Raw genomic sequence first — 18,405 nt, 5'->3', positions numbered from 1 at the left:
TAACTCAAAACACTATCTGTTACTGTAAAAGAATAGAGGGTATCCTGAACACATGACAGTTTTAAAGTGTTAGACTTCATGGTTTACACCTGAAATTTGCAAGTTTGAAAGTTTTTGTTAATTATTCAGTGCAGACTTGTATTCCAAGTTTTGTAACCTATAAAACTGTGCTGCTTGTGCCATATTAAAGGGGATTCACTAATTCAAACTGTTTTCCCTTTTTTCCTTCACTCATATATGCCCCCCAGACTTCTAGTTGATCTTTTTATATGCACTTTCCTAGCTCCCAGGGTGCATGGTAATAGAACTGATAGCTCTACAGACCCACATCCCCCTAGTGACCCCATCTGCCGTCACCGGGGTCGGGTCTGTACTTGAGTAATGCTGGATGCGTTACAGGGTGTGCAGTGCATATGGACTTATGAGCTCAGGGTGCACTTTAACTTTTCCTTGACTTGTGTCCAGAGTGATTCAGGAAGGCAGAGCCGGATTAAAGGTGGACAGAGGCAATCTGCTCTTAGGGAGACCTGGTGTCCACTGTCTTACTTCTCCCTTCTCATCTGTCTTCCACTCATCGTTCGTCCTGTCCTGACTGTCTGTGTGACATGTGTCTAATCTACAAGGCCAAAATGGAACTACCACACTGCTAAAACACCCACCCACTGGTGAAAAGACAACTGTGAAAATAATAAAAAGAAGATAAAGTCCCAAGGGTGAGACATTGAACACGCAACCCATGTGAGGAATTCTGAATTTTCCTGTTGCAGAAAGTTGCCATCATGTTGTCCACATAATGGTGACTAAGCCAATCTACCTGAAGAATATGAGCTCCAGGAATACCGACCACTGATAAGCCTTTTAAATGTATTTTTACCAAATGGATTCTCTGTCTCAAACAACATTGATGTACTTCCATTTCCATCTGACTTTGCAATGTAAGGCATTTCTATTAAGTTGTCCAGAAGCAGTTAAAACATTTTACCCTGGATCTGAGGGCAGAGAGCGCTTTTAAATGCAGGTCTCTTCTCATGGAGCTGAGCCAAAGTCCCCGGGGTGTAATGACCCAAGCAATGAGCTCCTCATCACTGGGCATCTGATGGGTTGTGAAACAAAGGTATTGTCACGCCAATAGGGTTTCTGGGATCCGTCTTGGGACGAAGGGTCCTGAGACAGGGATGAAGTGGAAACTAGGAGGCTGGATGAAGATCTTGCTCAGAAAGAGAGTATGTGCTCTTTTTGTATATGCCAGATGTCAGGAGGAGGAATGCTGGACTGGATTCCACATTGGAATAAGCTACTGGAATCTGGACTTGGTGGACTGGAACCTGGACGTAGGAACAGAGGGACTGAACCCACGAACAGAGACTCAGTACCCGCAAGGATCCAGAAACTCAGAAGACTATAGTACCAAAACTGGGACTGAGAAGGCTCAGAACTCAGGCACCGGATTATCAGGGGTGACCACCTCCTGAGCTGTATAAGCTTGGAACTGGCCCCGGGTAACTCAGAACCTGCATCAAACCTGGATCTTGAAGCCGATACACAGAGACACAGAGATGGAAGAAGTTTAAAGACTCAGCGCAGTAACCTACTAAGAGCAGAAGGACATGGAGGGATTTGTATCGAGGTTACTCTAAGGATTAAGTTATGTACCTTTTGCCAAAATCTGACCATCTTAGGACAAGACCACTAAATGTGTAACAAAGAGCCTTCTTGCCCACAGGACCTCCAACAGGAATTGGGTGCATCTGGGAATATAGCTTTGAGATGAGTGGGGACCAGGTACCATCTATAAAGTAGCTTATACGCATTCTCTTTAGTCCTCACGAAAATAGAGCTTTTAGCGATTCGGGTCCTGATTTCGGCCCAATCATCAATTTCTAGTTAAATTCCCAAGTCTTCTTTCCACTTCAGCTCGTATCGATCCTTAATAGGTTGATGAAATGCCACAAGACTATAAAATGTTGAAATTAAACCGGTCGGTTGAGACCTATTCTGACAAAAAGTTTCCAAAGGGGTTAATTGGTAGAGTGTTTTAAACGCTAAGAGAGATTGAAATAAATGCCTTAGTTGAAGATATTAATAGAAACATTTATGGGGGATGTTGTGTATTCTCTGCAAATCTGCAAATTCCGTAAAGATTTGCATGGGTGCGATATCTGTCATAAACCAGAGCCCGCGATTAAACCAGTATTGAGAAAAGGATTTTGGCTGTCCAGGGGGAAAGGACGGGTTGTTCCACAATGGAAACATAATTTCAGGATTAGCTAATAATTGAAAGGCGCGAGTACTATAGTCCCAAATCTGGAGGGAGAAACGAGTAGAAGATGGAAGCAAAAGGAGTGGTGGACGATGTTTAATTGGAATCCACAAAAGGGTGTATGGCGAAAGCAACTGTATGGTATTTGCCTCTATGTCAGCCCATAGCCTAGTGTTATGTGCGTATTGTCGCTAACCAATAACGATTGTCGAACCTCGAGTTGTGTTTCCAAAGCACAAAGATTTATTCGCAAATAGTAGAATAAATATGTTCAAGCGAAGTAATAGTAAATACAGCCATTACTTATCGCAGGCGCTCTGGATCCAGTGCAGTCATTCAATCCTGAAGTCTGGGGACAAGATGTCTGCACTCTGGATCACAAGCTGCTGCTTATATACACAATCAAATACAGTAATACAATGAAGATGGTATAGCTTGCATCTATTGGTCCGGGTCTCAGGAATGTCCAAGGGGTCGTCGATCATTGGCTGGTTCATCCTAAGTAATCCAAAGGAGGGGGTCATCTCTGCAGGGGGTATGCTCTGCTCTTCCCGCCAGGATTCCTTAGTCTTAAGTAGTTCATAATTCCCTATCATTCATAACTTGCGTATGCACTCTGCGATTCCCTCGCAGAGTGAACCAAACAGTAGGATATGTAACAAGGTTCATTATGATACCACTCATGATGTTATTCCTTTAACCCGTTCCGTGTATTTCACTAATATGCATGTAACTCTGATATAAAATATAAATACTACTATATTTCGACATAACTGACTATGTGTTGCAACTACCATTAATGTGTACTATTTTATAAGTATGCGTGTTTGTGCGAATGTATGGTAAAAGACCAATTACTGTTGCTGCCACGTGTAGTGGATGCGTACGCCCTTTTACGCCGTAGCGTGCCCTTGTACATCGATGCGTACCGTACGCATCTTTTCAGACAAAGACAACCAAGTTTGCTAGACTTTAATTGAAATGACTTTATCCAATTTGCTGACTTCGACACTAGTGAAGGCGAAGAGTGAAATAGAACTAGCTGGGTCAGGTGTGCAGCAATGTAGTACTTAGAAATATTTGGAAGACCCAGTCCACCCTCCGAGGTCCGACGATGAAGCGTGCGAGCTTGGACCCGTGGTCGTTTACCTGCCCAAACAAACTGCGCAACTTGTTTCTGAAGGGTTTTAAGTGCCAATGAGGGGACCCGCATAGGGACCATCTGAAATAGATAGAGAATTTGTGCTATTAGATTCATCTTTACCGCTGTCATGCGACCTAACCAAGAGATATATAGCTTATCCCATTTCTCAAGGTCTTGTTTAAGAACACTCAAGAGCCAAGGAAAATTAGCTGTATATAGCTGACTGCATTGACTTGTCAAGTAGATTCCCAAATATTTCAGTTTGTCTGGTTGCCATCTAAAATTCGTTTGCCGTTTCAGAGATTCCAGGAGGTGGGGCGTTAAGTTAAGAGACAGGATTTCAGATTTGTCCATATTGATTTTAAAGTTAGACAACTAAGTTCTTTCTGTATGGAAAGGAGGGAGGTAAGGGGTCACTGTCAGTAAGACATCATCCGCATATAAGGAGATCTTATAATCGGTTTTGACCGCTTGGATTCCTGTGATTGCTTCATTGGTCTGAACTCGAGAGGCTAAAGGTTCCATCATTAGGGCGAACAATAGAGGGGAGAGCGGACATCCTTGTCGAGTGCCATTAGCAATTTGTGACACCGGCGATACAGCTCCATTAGCCCATACAGTAGCAGAGGTATTGAAGTACAAAGAAGCTAGCCTAGTCATAAATTGACCTTTAAAGCCCATTACCTCAAGAGTGGCTCTCATGAAGGGCCAGGAGACCCTGTCAAAGGCCTTTTCTGCGTCGAGGGAGACCACCAGAGCAGGGGTGTGCTTCGAGTTAGCTGCTTCAATGAGATTGATTGCTCGCCTTGTATTGTCCGATCCCTGTCGAGCAGGAATAAATCCCACCTGGTCAGGATGGACCAGGGCAGGGATCACTTGAGCCAGCCTGTTCGCAAGTAGTCTAGCAAATAGTTTTAGGTCTACATTCAGCAGCGAGATAGGTCTGTAGCTCTCACATTAACTAGGTTCACCACCTTCCTTAGCTATAACAATGACATGTGCTCTGGTGGTATCCCTCTCGAAGCTTTCCCCATTTTGCACTGCCCTGAAAAGTGAAAGAAGCATCAGTGCCATATCAGGCGCAAATTTTTTATAATACGATGCAGTGAGCCCATCTGGTCCTGGTGCGGCCGAGTTTCTAAGTGACTTGATAGTCTCCTTTATCTCTTTCATCGTAATGTCCACGTTGAGTATCGACAACTGTGCTTCCGTGAGACAGGCAGCCCCGCTTTCATTTTAAAATTGGCAGCCACCCGTATAGTTTAAAATAAGCAGCCCCTGTGTAGTTTAATATAGGCATCCCCCTAATTTTAGTGTGGGCAGTCCCCACCCCCATAGTTTAGAACAGACAGCCATCCCTCATAGTTTAGAATAGACAGCTCACCCCATAGTTTAGAGTAAGCATCCCCCCATAGTTTAGTATAGGCAGCCCTCCCATAGTTTAGAATAGGCAGCCCCCCCATAGTTTAGTATAGGCTGCCCTCCCATAGTTTAGAATAGGCAGCCCCCCATAGTTTAAAATAGGCATCCCCCTATAGTTTAGAATAGGCAGCCCACATACAGTTTAATATAGGCAGTCCCCTATAGGTTAATCTAGGAAGCATTATTATAGTTTAATATAGGCAGCCACTCTATAGTTTATATAGGCATTACCCTATAGTTTAATATAGACAATTCCCCTTTAGTTTAATATAGGCAGCCACCCCATAGTTCAGTATAGGCAGCTTCCCCCTTAGATTAGAATAGGAAGCAATTCCCCATAGTTTAGAATAGGCAGCCCCAGCCATAGTTTAGAATAGGCAGACGCCATAGATTAAAATATGCAGCCCTCCCACTTTTTAGAATATGCAGCCCCCTGATAGTGTAGAAAAGGGAGTCCCCCCATAGTTTAGAATAGGCAGTCATCCCCCATAGTTTAGAATAGGCACCAAACCATAGATAAGAAAATTGAGCCCCTCCATATTTTAGAAATGGTAGCCCCCCATAGTTCAAAATAGGCAGCCCCCCATAGTTTAGAATAGGCAGTCCCCCCATAGTTTAGAACAGCCAGCATCCCCACATAATTTAGAATAGGTAGCCCCCTCCCTTACTTTACAATAGACAGCATCCCCATAGTTTGTAACAGGAAGCAAACCATAGTTTTGAATAGGCAGCCCCCCCATAGTTTAGAATAGCCAGCATCCCCCATAGTTTATTATAGGCAGCCCTCCTATACTGTAATATAGGAAGCGCCCCTATTAATTAATATAGACAGCCACCTCTATTGTTTAATATAGGCAGCCCTCCTATAATTTATTATAGGCAGCCCACTCCTTATAGCTTAATATAGGCTGCCCTCCTATAGTTTACTATAGACAGCCCCCCTTTAGTTTAGTATAGGCAGCTCTCCCCATAGATTCGAATAGGAAGCCATTACCCATAGCTTAGAATAGGCAGCATCCCCCATAGTTTAGAATATGCAGCCCCCACCATAGTTTTGAACAGGGACCCCCGACTCCCTTACACACTATAGCAGGCCCTCCTCCTCATAGTTTAATATAGAATATATAATTTAAATTAGTTTAATATAGAATGCCACCCCATATAGTTTAATATAGGCAGCCCCCTCTATAGTTTAGAATAGTCTGCCCCCATAGTTTAGAATAGTCTGCCCCTCATAGTTTAGAATAGGCAGCCTCCCATAGTTTAGACTAGGCAGCTCTTCCACCCATAGTTTCAAATACGTAGCTTCCCCATAATTTATAATAGGCAGCGCCTCCACAGTACAGAATAGGTAGCCCCACATAGATTAGAATAGGCATCTTTTCCAGGGATAGTTCAGAATAGACAGACCCCCCATAGATTAATATAGGCAGCCCTCCCTATTGTTTAATATAGGCAGCCCTCCCTATTGTTTAATATAGGCAGCCCTCCCTATAGTTTAACGTAGGCAGCCCCCCTATAGTTTAATATAGGCAGCTCCTATATAGATCAATATAGGCTTCCCTTCCATAGTTTAGAATAGGCATCATTTCCACGGATAGTTCAGAATAGGCAGCCCCATCATAGATTAATATAGGCACTCCCCTATAGTTTAATACAGGCAGCCCCCCCAATAGTTTAATATAGGCAGCTCCCCTATAGATTAATATAGGCTGCCCCCCATAGTTTAGTATAGGCAGCCCTGCCCCCCCATAGTTTAGAAAATGAAGCCCCCCTATAGTTTAGTATAGGCAAAATCCCCAATAGTTTAGAATAGGCAGCATCCCCATACTTTAGAATTAGCAACCCACCCACAGTTTAGAATAGGCAGCCCCCCTCACAGAGTTTAGAATAGGCAGAATCCCCCATAGTTTATAGTAGCCAGCCCCCTCCATAGTTTAGAATAGGCAGGCCCCCATTGAAAAAAATAGGCAGCCCCCCACATAGTTTAGAATATGTAGCTATACCCTTAGTTTAGAATAGGCAGCCCCCTCCCATATTTTGCAATAAGCAAAATCACACATAGTTTAGAATAGGTAGCAAACTACAGTTTAGAATATTGAGCCCCCTCCATAGTTTATAAAAGGTAGCCCCCCTCATAGTTTAGAATAGTCATCCCCCTATAGTTTAGAATAGGCGGTACCCCCATAGTTTAGAATAGCCAGCATTCCCCATAGTTTAGAATAGGCAGCCCCCTCCTATACGTTACAATAGGCATCTAACCATAGTTTAGAAATGGTAGCCACCCAACATTGTGTTTAGAATAGGCAGCCTCCACCATATTTTTGAATAGGCAGCCCAGCCATAGTTAGAATAGGCAGACCCCCCGTAGTTTAGAAAAGAAAGCCCACCATAATTTAGTATAGGCAGCCCTCCCATAGTTTAGTATAGGCAGCCCCACTGTTAAGGCAGCCCCCCATTCATTTTAAAATTGGCAGCCCCCCGTATAGTTTAAAATAGGCAGCCCCTCTGTAGTTTAATGTAGGCAGCCCCCACCCCCATAGTTTAGAACAGACAGCCATCCCTCATAGTTTAGAATAGGCAGCCCACCCCATAGTTTAGAGTAAGCATAGTTTGGAATATGCAGTACCCTCCATATATTTTAGAATATGGCAGAATTCCCCATAAATTAGAATATGCAACATTCCCATAGTTTAGAAAAGGCAGACCCCCCTAGTTTAAAATGGGCAGACCCCCTATAGTTTAATATAGGCAGCCCACTCACTATAGCTTAATATAGACTGCACCCCTATAGTTTAATATAGGCAGCCCCCCCCATGTAGTTTAATATAGGCAGCCCCTCCAATAGTTTAGAATAGGCAGCCCCCACTATAGTTTAGAATAGGCAGCCCCTCCATAGTTTAGAATAGGCAGACCCCCATAGTTTAGAATAGGCAGCGCTTCCACCCATAGTTTAGAATATGCAGCACACCCATAATTTAGAATAGGCAGCCCCTCCACAGTAAACAATAGGTAGCTCCCCATAGAATAGGCATCCCTTCCACTGATAGTTCAGAATAGGCAGTACCACCATAGTTTAGAATAGGCAGCCGGACCCATACCTTAATATAGGCAGCCCTCCCCATAATTCAATATAGGCAACATCTCTATAGTATGATATAGGCAGCCCCCTATAGATTAATATAGGCTGCCCCCCCCCATAGTTTAGTATAGGCAGCCCCCCATAATTTAGAATAGGCAGCCCCCCCCTATAGTTTAGTACAGGCAGAATCCCATGTAGTTTAATATAGGCAGCCCCCTATAGTTTAATATAGGCTGCCCCCTCTCCCCATAGTTTAGCATGGGAAGTCCTGCCACCCCATAGTTTAGAATAGACAGCCCCTCTATAGTTTAGTATAGGCCGAATCCCCTATAGTTTAGAATAGACAGCATCCCCCATAAGTTAGAATATGCAACCCACGATAGTTTAGAAAAGGAAGCCCCCCTATAGTTTAATGTAGGCAGCCCACTCCCTATAGCTTAATATAGACTGCACCCCTATAGTTTACTATAGACAACCCCCACTATAGTTTAATATCGGCAGAACCCTTTCAGTTTAAAATTGGCAGCCCACCGTATAGATAAAAACAGGCATCCCCCTATAGTTTAGTATAGGCAGCTCCCCCCATAGATTAGAATAGAAAGCCATTCTCCATAGCTTAGAATAGGCAGCATCCTCCATAGGTTAGAATAAGCAGTCCCCCTATAGTTTACCAAGGCAACCCCTCTATAGTTTAGAATAGGCAGTCTCACCCTATAGGTTAGAATAGACAGCCATCCCCCATAGTATAGAATAGGCAGCCCCCCATAGCATAAAATAGGCAGCCCCACTTTAGTTTAGAATAGGCAGTCTCACCCTATAGGTTCGAATAGACAGCCCCCAACAGTTTAGAAAAGGGAGTCCCCCCATAGATTAGAATATGCAGTACCCACACATAGTTTAGAATAGGCAGCCCCCTCCCAAAGATTACAATAGGTAACATCACCCATAGTTTAGAATAGGCAGCAAACCATAGTTTAGAATATTGAGCCCCCCCTAGTTTAGAAATGGTAGCCCCTCATAGTTCAGAATAGTCATCCCCCCATAGTTCAGAATAGGCAGCTCCCCCATAGTTTAGAATTGGCAGCCCCCCTCATAGTTTAGAATAGGCAGCCCCACCATAATTTAGAATAGGCAGACCCACTATTAAGACTATTAAGACAGCCCCCCTCCCTTCCCTCATATCAAACAATATATTAAGACACCCCACTCCCTCACACATTATAGCAACATACACCCCTTTTCCCTCACACATTATAGCATGCCCTCTTCCCTATAGTTTAATATAAGCAGCCCCCTATAGTTTAAATAGTTTAATACAGAGAGCCTCCCCTAGAGTTTAATATAGGCAGTCCCCCTATAGTTTAGTATAGGGAGCCCCCACTATAGTTTAGGATAGGCAGCCCCCACTTTAGTTTAGAATAGGCAGCTCCCTATAGTTTAAAATAGGCAGCCCCCCTATAGCTTAAAATAGGCAGCCCCCTATAGTTTAATATAGGCAGCTCCACCTATAGTTTAATATAGGTAGCCCCACCTATAGTTTAATATATGCAGCCCCCACTATAGTTTAATATAGGCAGCCCCCACTATAGTTTAAAATTGGCAGCCCCCCGTATAGATTAAAATAGGCAGCCCCCCCCCGTAGTTTAGCATAGGCAGCCATCCCATATAGTTTAGAATAGGCAGCCCCTCATAGTTTAAAACAAGAAGCTCCCCCATAGTTTAGAATAGGCAGCCCTACATTGTATAGTATAGGCAGCCCCACCATAATTTAGAATAGACAGTCCCCTCCCATACTTTATAATATGCAGCATCCCCCAGAGTTCATAATAGGCAGCAAACCTTAGTTTATAATAGGCAGCCCCCCCATAGTTTAGAAAATGTAGCCCTCTCACATTGTATTTAGAATAAGCAGCCCCTACCATAGTATTGAATAGGCAGCCCGCCCATAATTTTAGAATAGGCAGCCCCACTATTAAGACTATTAAGACAGCCCCCCTCCCTTCCCTCATATCACACAATATATTAAGATTCCCCACTACCTCACACATTATACAACATACACCCTTTTTCCCTCACACATTATAGCAGCCCCCCCTCCATATAGTTTAATATAGGCAGCCCCTGTCACTTTAATTTAGGAAGCCCCCCAATAATTAAATATAGTCTGCCCCTCTTTAGTTTAATATAGGCAGCCGTGCCCCCCAATAAGTTACAATAGGCAGCCCCCCACCCCCGGTAGTTTAGAATAGGCAGCCATTCCCCATAGTTTAGAATAGGCATTACCCTCTTATACTTTACAATAGGCAGCCCCACATATTGTGTTTAGAATAGGCAGCCCCCCATAGTGTAGAATAGGCAGCCCCCCCTTTTAGTTTAAAATAGGTAGTCCCCCTATAGTTTAGAACAGGCAGCCCCCCCATATTTTAGTATAGGCATCCCCTCATAGTTTAGTATAGGCAGCCCTCCAAATCATTTTGAATAGGCAGCTAGTCACTGCCCCATTGGAGCTTATAATCTAAATCCCCTGTCGAAGTCAGCAAATTGGATAAAGTCATTTCAATTAAAGTCTAGCAAACTTGGTTATCTTTGTCTGAAAAGATGCGTACGGTACGCATCGACGTACAAGGGCACGCTACGGCGTGAATGGGCGTACGCATCCACTACATGTGGCAGCAACAGTAATTGGTCTTTTACCATACATTCGCACAAACACGCATACTTATAAAATAGTACACATTAATGGTAGTTGCAACATATAGTCAGTTATGTCGAAATATAGTAGTATTTATATGTTATATCAGAGTTACATGCATATTAGTGAAATACACGGAACGGGTTAAAGGAATAACATCATGAGTGGTATCATAATGAACCTTGTTACATATCCTACTGTTTGGTTCACTCTGCGAGGGAATCGCAGAGTGCATACGCAAGTTATGATTGATAGGGAATTATGAACTACTTAAGACTAAGGAATCCTGGCGGGAAGAGCAGAGCATACCCCCTGCAGAGATGACCCCCTCCTTTGGATTCCTTAGGATGAACCAGCCAATGATTGACGACCCCTTGGACATTCCTGAGACCTGGACCAATAGATGCAAGCTATACCATCTTCATTGTATTACTGTATTTGATTGTGTATATAAGCAGCAGCTTGTGATCCAGAGTGCAGACTTCTTGTCCCCAGACTTCAGGATTGAATGACTGCACTGGATCCAGAGCGCCTGCCATAAGTAACGGCTGTATTTACTATTACTTCGCTTGAGCATATTATTCTACTTATTTGCGAATAAATCTTTGTGCTTTGGAAACACAAATCGAGGTTCGACAATCGTTATTGGTTAGCGACAATACGCACATAACAATTTGGGGGCTCGTGAGCTTTGGAGGTTTCGTTGCCAATGATACGCAAGACCAACGGATTTCGGTTCCTCAACAAAGGGTGGAGACGCGTCATAAACGGGTAAGAACGCATGGTGTTCAAAACCTGAATTATACTCTGTGTTGCAAAACCGAATGTCCGTTTTGCATTATCTAGGGCACGCTAACTAGAACCTAGGGACAAAAGAGAAAACTGTTTCTTTTTACTGTCATTGTGCGTTTTAACTGTATTGCATTGCTTAGCGTATGTGTATTTCCTGCTGTGCGTACGCGAACTTCTGGTAGACTTGCCACGTGGTTAAACAATCGTTTTGATAGTTATTGTACATGTATAGTATAATTACTTGTGAAAGCCTCTGAGACATTATTACTTTTGTTGGGAACTTTTGATTTTCTGCGCAGAAAAGGTGTATAGTGTGTGATGTTGTAACGTAGATACACTGTTTATTATTCATTGGTTCTCAGTTGCTGTCTGACGAGGCGGATTGCCCAACTGAAGGACGGTATACAGGGCAGGTATACCGAATGCGAAAACGTGTTTTTCGCAAAGCGCTACCAATAGATCGCAAGGTTTTCTAATAATTAGTATTGGTAGGCAGTGCGATCCGATCGCACCGTTAGTGCGAATTGGTGAAGCAGCTAGGAGGAATTATACTGGAAAGGCAGGTTGATTGTATTAACTTGCGCTCCCAGCGATAATAAACTCAGCAGATTTTATGTGGTTGAGCCAGGGTATCGAGGAGCTGATAGCCCTTGGGGCCCACAGTGATATTTCTGTATTAGGGATCCTCGCCTGGTGCGAGAAAAGCGAGTGAACGCGGCTAAAGGAAATACGTTCACCGAGCATTATAGATCTCTAGCGGTGAGTATAGCAACAGAGTTGAAATTATTAGGTGGAAAGAACAGAGCATTGCGGTGTGTCTGTATTTCACATTTGGCCGGAAGGAACAGAGCATTGCGGTGTGTCTGTGTTCCGGGTAGAAGGTATATTGTTCAACATGGGTGCTAAGCATACGCTAGAGATGGTCAGTGTACTGCCTAAGGAAGGCCCTATTGGTTCAGCTAGGTTTCTCATGTGTAAGAAATATGGTGCATATGCAACTGTGTATTGTGACACGTGGGTCGGGATGACCAAAGCTTGTGATAGGCCTTTTCCAACAATAGGGAGTTTTAATGCAGAGGTACTAAATACTGTAAAAGATAAAGTATGGTTGATCAAGTCAACGAAAAAGAGAAATAGACATAATGATTGTTTAAAATTGTGGCAAATGGAAGGTAACACGTGGCAGAGCAGCGAATGCAAACCGGAAGTAGGCGTGGCGAAAAGCGTGCGCGAGGCGGATATAACCATTGAGAAGCGTGGCGAACTCAGCGCAAGCGCGCCCCCGCCACCTTATGTGGCGGGAGGGGTAAGTACAGCCGTTGTTAAAATAGAAAGATTGCTAAATTGTACCCTGTTTTAAGCCAGTTTCAATCAAGTGTATCTGAAAATGAAGATGAACCCACTGTGATTTCGGCCATTGCCCACGCTGTTAGTGCACTAGAGGCTCAGCGCAAGTATGAGAAAATGGCTGAGATAGGTGAGAGTAGCGTGATCACTAGGAGTGAAAGCGTTCTAAATCTAGGACCAGTAAATCCTGTAGTGTCTCCTGAAGTCAGTGTACCAGAGGGTGCGTTCCCGATCCGCACAATATCAGTTCCCAATGGGAAACCGGATAAGGATGGTGTAGTTCCTTTAAGAAATGTTACAATGCATTGTCCCTGGACTAGATCAGAATTACGTTCCATTATGATTGAATTCCCGGACCCTAGAAAGGAGTTAGCTAAATGTCAGAAATTTGTTAAAGACTTAGGAAATGCTCACGAACCAACCAGTAAGGATTGGCGGGTAGTGTTGAGGGCGTGTCTTCCTCCCAATACTAACATACAAAAATTTATTGAAGATTGTTTGTTGGAGGAAGATGACACCTTGACTGATGAGATTAACCAATGGAATATAGAACAAATTGTCAAACACTTAGCCATCTGTTTTCCAGTAGTAGTAAATTGGAGTAAGATTTTCACCGTTAAACAAAAGGATAGTGAAACTGCCTCAGATATTACTTTGCTAGAGCTATAACAGCGATCGCACGATTTACTGGGATATCCAACATAAGTGAGGAGCCACATCACAGAGAGGTAGCTGTAGGAGTACTGATGGACGGCCTTAGAGAAAATTTAAAGACGAGGGTACAAACCATATTACCTAATTGGAGAGGCGTCATGGTAGACTCTCTTAGGGAGTCTGCTGTGGAGCATGACAAGAACCTTTTTAGAAAAAGGGAGGAGAAAAGTGATAAGTTAATGACGGTAAGTATACAGGCTCTAGAAGGGGTGCATACACGACCACCAGCATACAACCCATATAACAGGAAACCTAAAGTGATCAGGTGTTTCAACTGTAACGAGGAAGGACATTACAGGAGAGATTGTAAAAAGGAAAGACTCAATACACATAGGGGTGGGTCACATAGATATCCTCCAAGGAGGGATTCACATAGACTAGAAGACTCACATCTACCCGCGCATATTACGGCAGCAAATGCTGCGCGGGAAATCAATAGTCAGCGCTAGGGGTCAGGTCATACCTGTAGTCTACAGCCAGTGAGGTTAACTGAGAGTCAGAGTGAAGAACCAACAATGATAGTTGACATAGCTGGTAGGAAACAAACTTTTCTTGTAGATACAGGGGCGGCCCGATCTGTGATAACCTCTCCTTTCAATCTACAGGTGACGAGTAAAACTATTCCAGCTATGGGGGTAACGGGAAAAGTGTTACGTTATCCTCTAACTAAACCCGCTGAAGTTACTATCGGCCCTCTGCATACTAAGCATTCGTTTCTCTTAGCTGCAGCGGCTCCTACTAACTTGCTAGGGAGAGACTTGTTATGTAAAATGGGATGTGTCATATACTGTACTTCAGATGGTGTGTTCCTAGATATACCCGAGAAGGTTGCACATGAGGTACAGGACATATTGGACACCCCTCAAAGGTTAATGTTACACTCTCCTGTTATAGAACAAAGTCCATCTCAAGTAAAGGGGATGTTGCTGGAAATACCAGGTTCCCTATGGACCAGAGATGGACAGGACACTGAACTGATGGCAAACGTAGCCCCTGTCATGGTCAATCTAAAAAGTGGTAGGATAGCTCCAAAAATCCCACAGTATCCATTAAAACCGGAGGTGGAACTAGGGGTATATCCTGTTATTGAGAGGCTGTTACAACAAGGGATTTTAATTCGTACAGCCAGTACAGCAAATAGTCCCATTTTCCCTGTGAAGAAGAATGGGGGGAGGGGCTATAGATTAGTCCAGGACTTAAGGGGAATTAACAAAGTTGTTGAGAGCCAATTCCCCGTAGTGCCGAATCCAGCCGTCATCCTCATGCAGATTCCACCGTCTGCTAGTCATTTTACTGTCATTGATCTATGTTCTGCTTTCTTCTCAGTCCCTCTTCACCCTGACTGCCAATACCTTTTTGCATTCTCCTACAGGGGAGTGCAATACACATGGACCAGACTACCCCAGGGGTTCATTGACAGCCCCAGTATTTTCTCCCAAGCCTTACATGACTGTTTGCAATCCTTTCAATCCCACAATGGGTCTGTTCTAATTCAATATGTGGACGATTTGTTGTTGTGCTCTGATTCTTTTATGTCATGTTTACATGATACTAAATTGTTGTTGCTTCATCTTTCACAAACAGGGCACAAGGTGGCAAAGGATAAATTACAGCCATGTCAGACTAAGGTCAAATACTTAGGACACTGCCTCACTAAGGGGCTAAGACACCTGACAACCGACAGAATTGAGGCCATACAACACATGACCCTGCCGCAGAGCCAGAAGCAGATTCGTACTTTCTTGGGGATGTGTGGATACTGTAGGTCCTGGATCCCAGGTTTTTCTATTCTGGCATTACCATTGCAGGAGCTAGTCTCTCCCTCAAAACCAGAACGTGTTGTACACACAGAAGAGTCAGAGCAAGCGTTCTTTAATCTTAAAGATAGTCTGACTAGAGCACCTGCATTGGGAATACCTGATTATGGAAAGCCTTTTGAGCTATTTTGTACAGAAGCTGATGGTTGTGCAGCAGGTGTCCTCGCACAGAAACATGGTGACGCTAGGAGACCGGTAGCATACTACAGTGGACAATTAGACAATGTTGCAAGATCACTCCCAACATGTCTCAGAAGTGTAGCAGCAACGGCTCTTCTGGTGAGTAAGAGCAAGGACGTAGTATTAGGACATAATTCAACCATCTATACACCCCATGCTGTATCAGCTCTGTTAAATTCAGCCCAAACCAGACATATTTCTTCAGCTAGATTCACAAAGTGGGAACTAGCCCTGATGGCACCCTCAAACATCACCATCAAACAATGTAGCACCTTAAATCCAGCTACATACCTTCCATATGTGTCTCAAGAGACACAAAGGGTGGGAGATGAGGAGACCCTGGTTGATGATGAGTTAGGCAAGAATACTGACACGCATGACTGTATGGAACACCTGAACCAGACCTTTAGTGCAAGGCCCGACATACGTGACACCCCCTTAGAAAATGTAGATTTTACGTTTTATACAGACGGAAGTTGCCATAGACAAACAGAGACAGGAGAGCTATGTACTGGTTACGCTGTTGTAGACGACCAGGATGTGGTAGAAGCTGAACCCCTTGGCCCACCTCACTCAGCCCAGGTGGCGGAACTAGTAGCACTAAGGAGAGCGTGTGAATTGGCAGAGGGTAAATCAGCCAACATATATACTGACTCTAGGTACGCCTTCGGGGGAAGTGCACGATTTTGGGGCCCTTTGGCGTCTTAGAAACTTTACGACAGCAGCAGGTACACCAGTGGCACACTCACAACACATAAAAGGACTTCTGACAGCGATACAGTTACCCAGAACAGTAGCCGTCATAAAGTGCAAAGCCCATACCTTTGAAGAAGACCCAGTGTCATTGGGCAACAACAGGGCAGACGAAACTGCTAAATGGGCAGCAGGGCAACCTATGACTGTATCGACCGAGACTATGATGGTTTTTCAGACATTAGACATGCAGAAATTAATTGAAATGCAAGATTTGTGTTCCCTGCAGGAAAAGGCGGTCTGGAAGGCGAAGGGATGTGGTCAAGAGTCCTCAGGACTCTGGAGGGACGGACAAGGTAAGCCTGTAGCTCCCCGAACATACTATCCAAGCCTGGCTGAAGCAGCACACGGCCTGACTCACCTGGGTAAAGAAGGTATGCGCAAACTGGTGAGAGCATACTGGTGTGCTCCCGGATTTTCCTCTCAGGCTGGTAAGAAAGCAATGTCATTTCTTACTTGTTTGAGGAGAAATGTTGGGAAAACTATTCCAAATGAGCCATCCCACATCCCTCCTACAGACGGACCTTTTCAGGTAATACAAATTGACTATATCCAATTACCACCGTGCAGGAATCTAAAGTATGTGTTAGTGTGTATTGATGTGTTTTCCGGTTGGATAGAAGCATATCCGGCAGCCACTAATACTGCTGTGTTCACTGCAAAGAAAATTGTACAAGACTTTGTCTGTAGGTTCGGTATCCCTAGAATCATTGAAAGTGATAGGTATACCCATTTTACTGGTGATGTCTTCCAAAATATGTGTAAACTCATGGGAATCAGTAGCAGACTTTACACCCCTTACCGACCACAAGCCAGTGGTAAGGTGGAGAGAGTAAACGGTACTATAAAGAACAAACTGGGTAAGATAATGGCTGAAACTGGGTTGGCATGGCCTGAGGCTTTGCCGTTGGTCCTCCATAGCATTCGAACCACTCCTAGACCTCCTCTTAATCTGTCCCCCTTTGAGATACTGTTCGGACGACAACCTCATTTGATCGTGAGTCCACAAGACGACTTAAAGTGTAATAATGAAGTGACTGTACAATATCTTATAAGAATGAGTAGACAGCTGAAACAACAACAACAAAAACTAAAAATGCTGTCACCTGGTATGCCAGAGACGAACTGTCATGATGTTGAACCTGGAGACTATGTTATGATCCGCAATTTCTTACGTTCAGGTTGTTTAACAGACCGTTGGGAAGGCCCGTACCAAGTGCTGCTGACCAGTACTACATCACTGAAGGTTGCAGAGAGAGACACTTGGGTCCATTCCACCCACTGCAGGAGAGTCCATAATCCGGAGAAAGTGCAAGACAAAACTCAGACCGACGACATAGAGCTGTCACTTGTGAGCCTGTTCCGGGAGACCTAAAGCCTGCAGTTGAGACACCTGAACCAGAGACGTTGCCTCAGAACTATCTTTACAGCGATGGAGTGGCGGTTTTTGTTTTCCTTTTGTTCCAGGATTTTCCTTGTTTTTACTTTTTCTAGGACATTCTATTTTTGTGAAGGAGGATGGAGGACGGAGGAGAGTTCTGGGAGTGATACGGATGAAATGGAGGCCGAAGAAAAGTTAATAGGATATCCTGAGCAGCCCATTATCAAACTTGGTCCAGGGGTTATGAAAAGGTCTGCTAGCTCAGGAACTCGGAGGCAGTGTGAGGGGCTATTGTCTGATGAGTATTGTATCTGCAAGTTCTGCAACTCCCTAGTTAAAGAGAGATGCATCCAACGATGCCAGTCCCCCAGTACTCTGAATATAGGCGGGCATCCTTTGGAGGATTATCACTCCCTGGTGGGTAAGGTGCTAAACCAAACCGAGTGTTGGGTGTGCTCTCACGTGCCTCAAGGGCAGCATAACATAGGACTAGTGCCATTCCCTCTAAACATATCCGAAGTACTCGAATTAAGGGGTGGGAGGCCCATAGAAGGGAGGTACAATAACACTAGGTCCCCTAGTCTGACGCTTCGACAATACTCCATAGGCAGATCTTTGCTGTGCCTAAACATATCTCATGCAAAGCGCCTGGAGAATTGGGAGGCTGACCTATCAGATCAGACAACGGCTCGCCACTCTCATTTTAGAGAGAGACTCACAAGGTCACTACTAGGCAGGAATGTTGATGGAAGTCACAAGTTAGGGCGTATAACCAAACATAAGAAGGTATCCATTGGAAAAGTCTCTACAGATAAATGTGA

General features: G+C 44.0%; 1 long non-coding RNA gene across 1 annotated transcript in view; it reads right to left on the bottom strand.

The window, feature by feature from the left end:
• Positions 1–18,405, bottom strand: part of LOC142150179 (uncharacterized) — a 140,847-nt gene that overhangs the window by 41,389 nt on the left and 81,053 nt on the right. The gene's annotated exons all lie outside the window — the stretch shown is intronic.

Source organism: Mixophyes fleayi, chromosome 4 (assembly GCF_038048845.1).
Source record: "Mixophyes fleayi isolate aMixFle1 chromosome 4, aMixFle1.hap1, whole genome shotgun sequence".
Classification (NCBI taxonomy): Eukaryota; Metazoa; Chordata; class Amphibia; order Anura; family Limnodynastidae; genus Mixophyes; species Mixophyes fleayi.
Note: the sequence above shows the minus strand (reverse complement) of the source record. Positions and strands in the feature narration are given on the sequence as shown.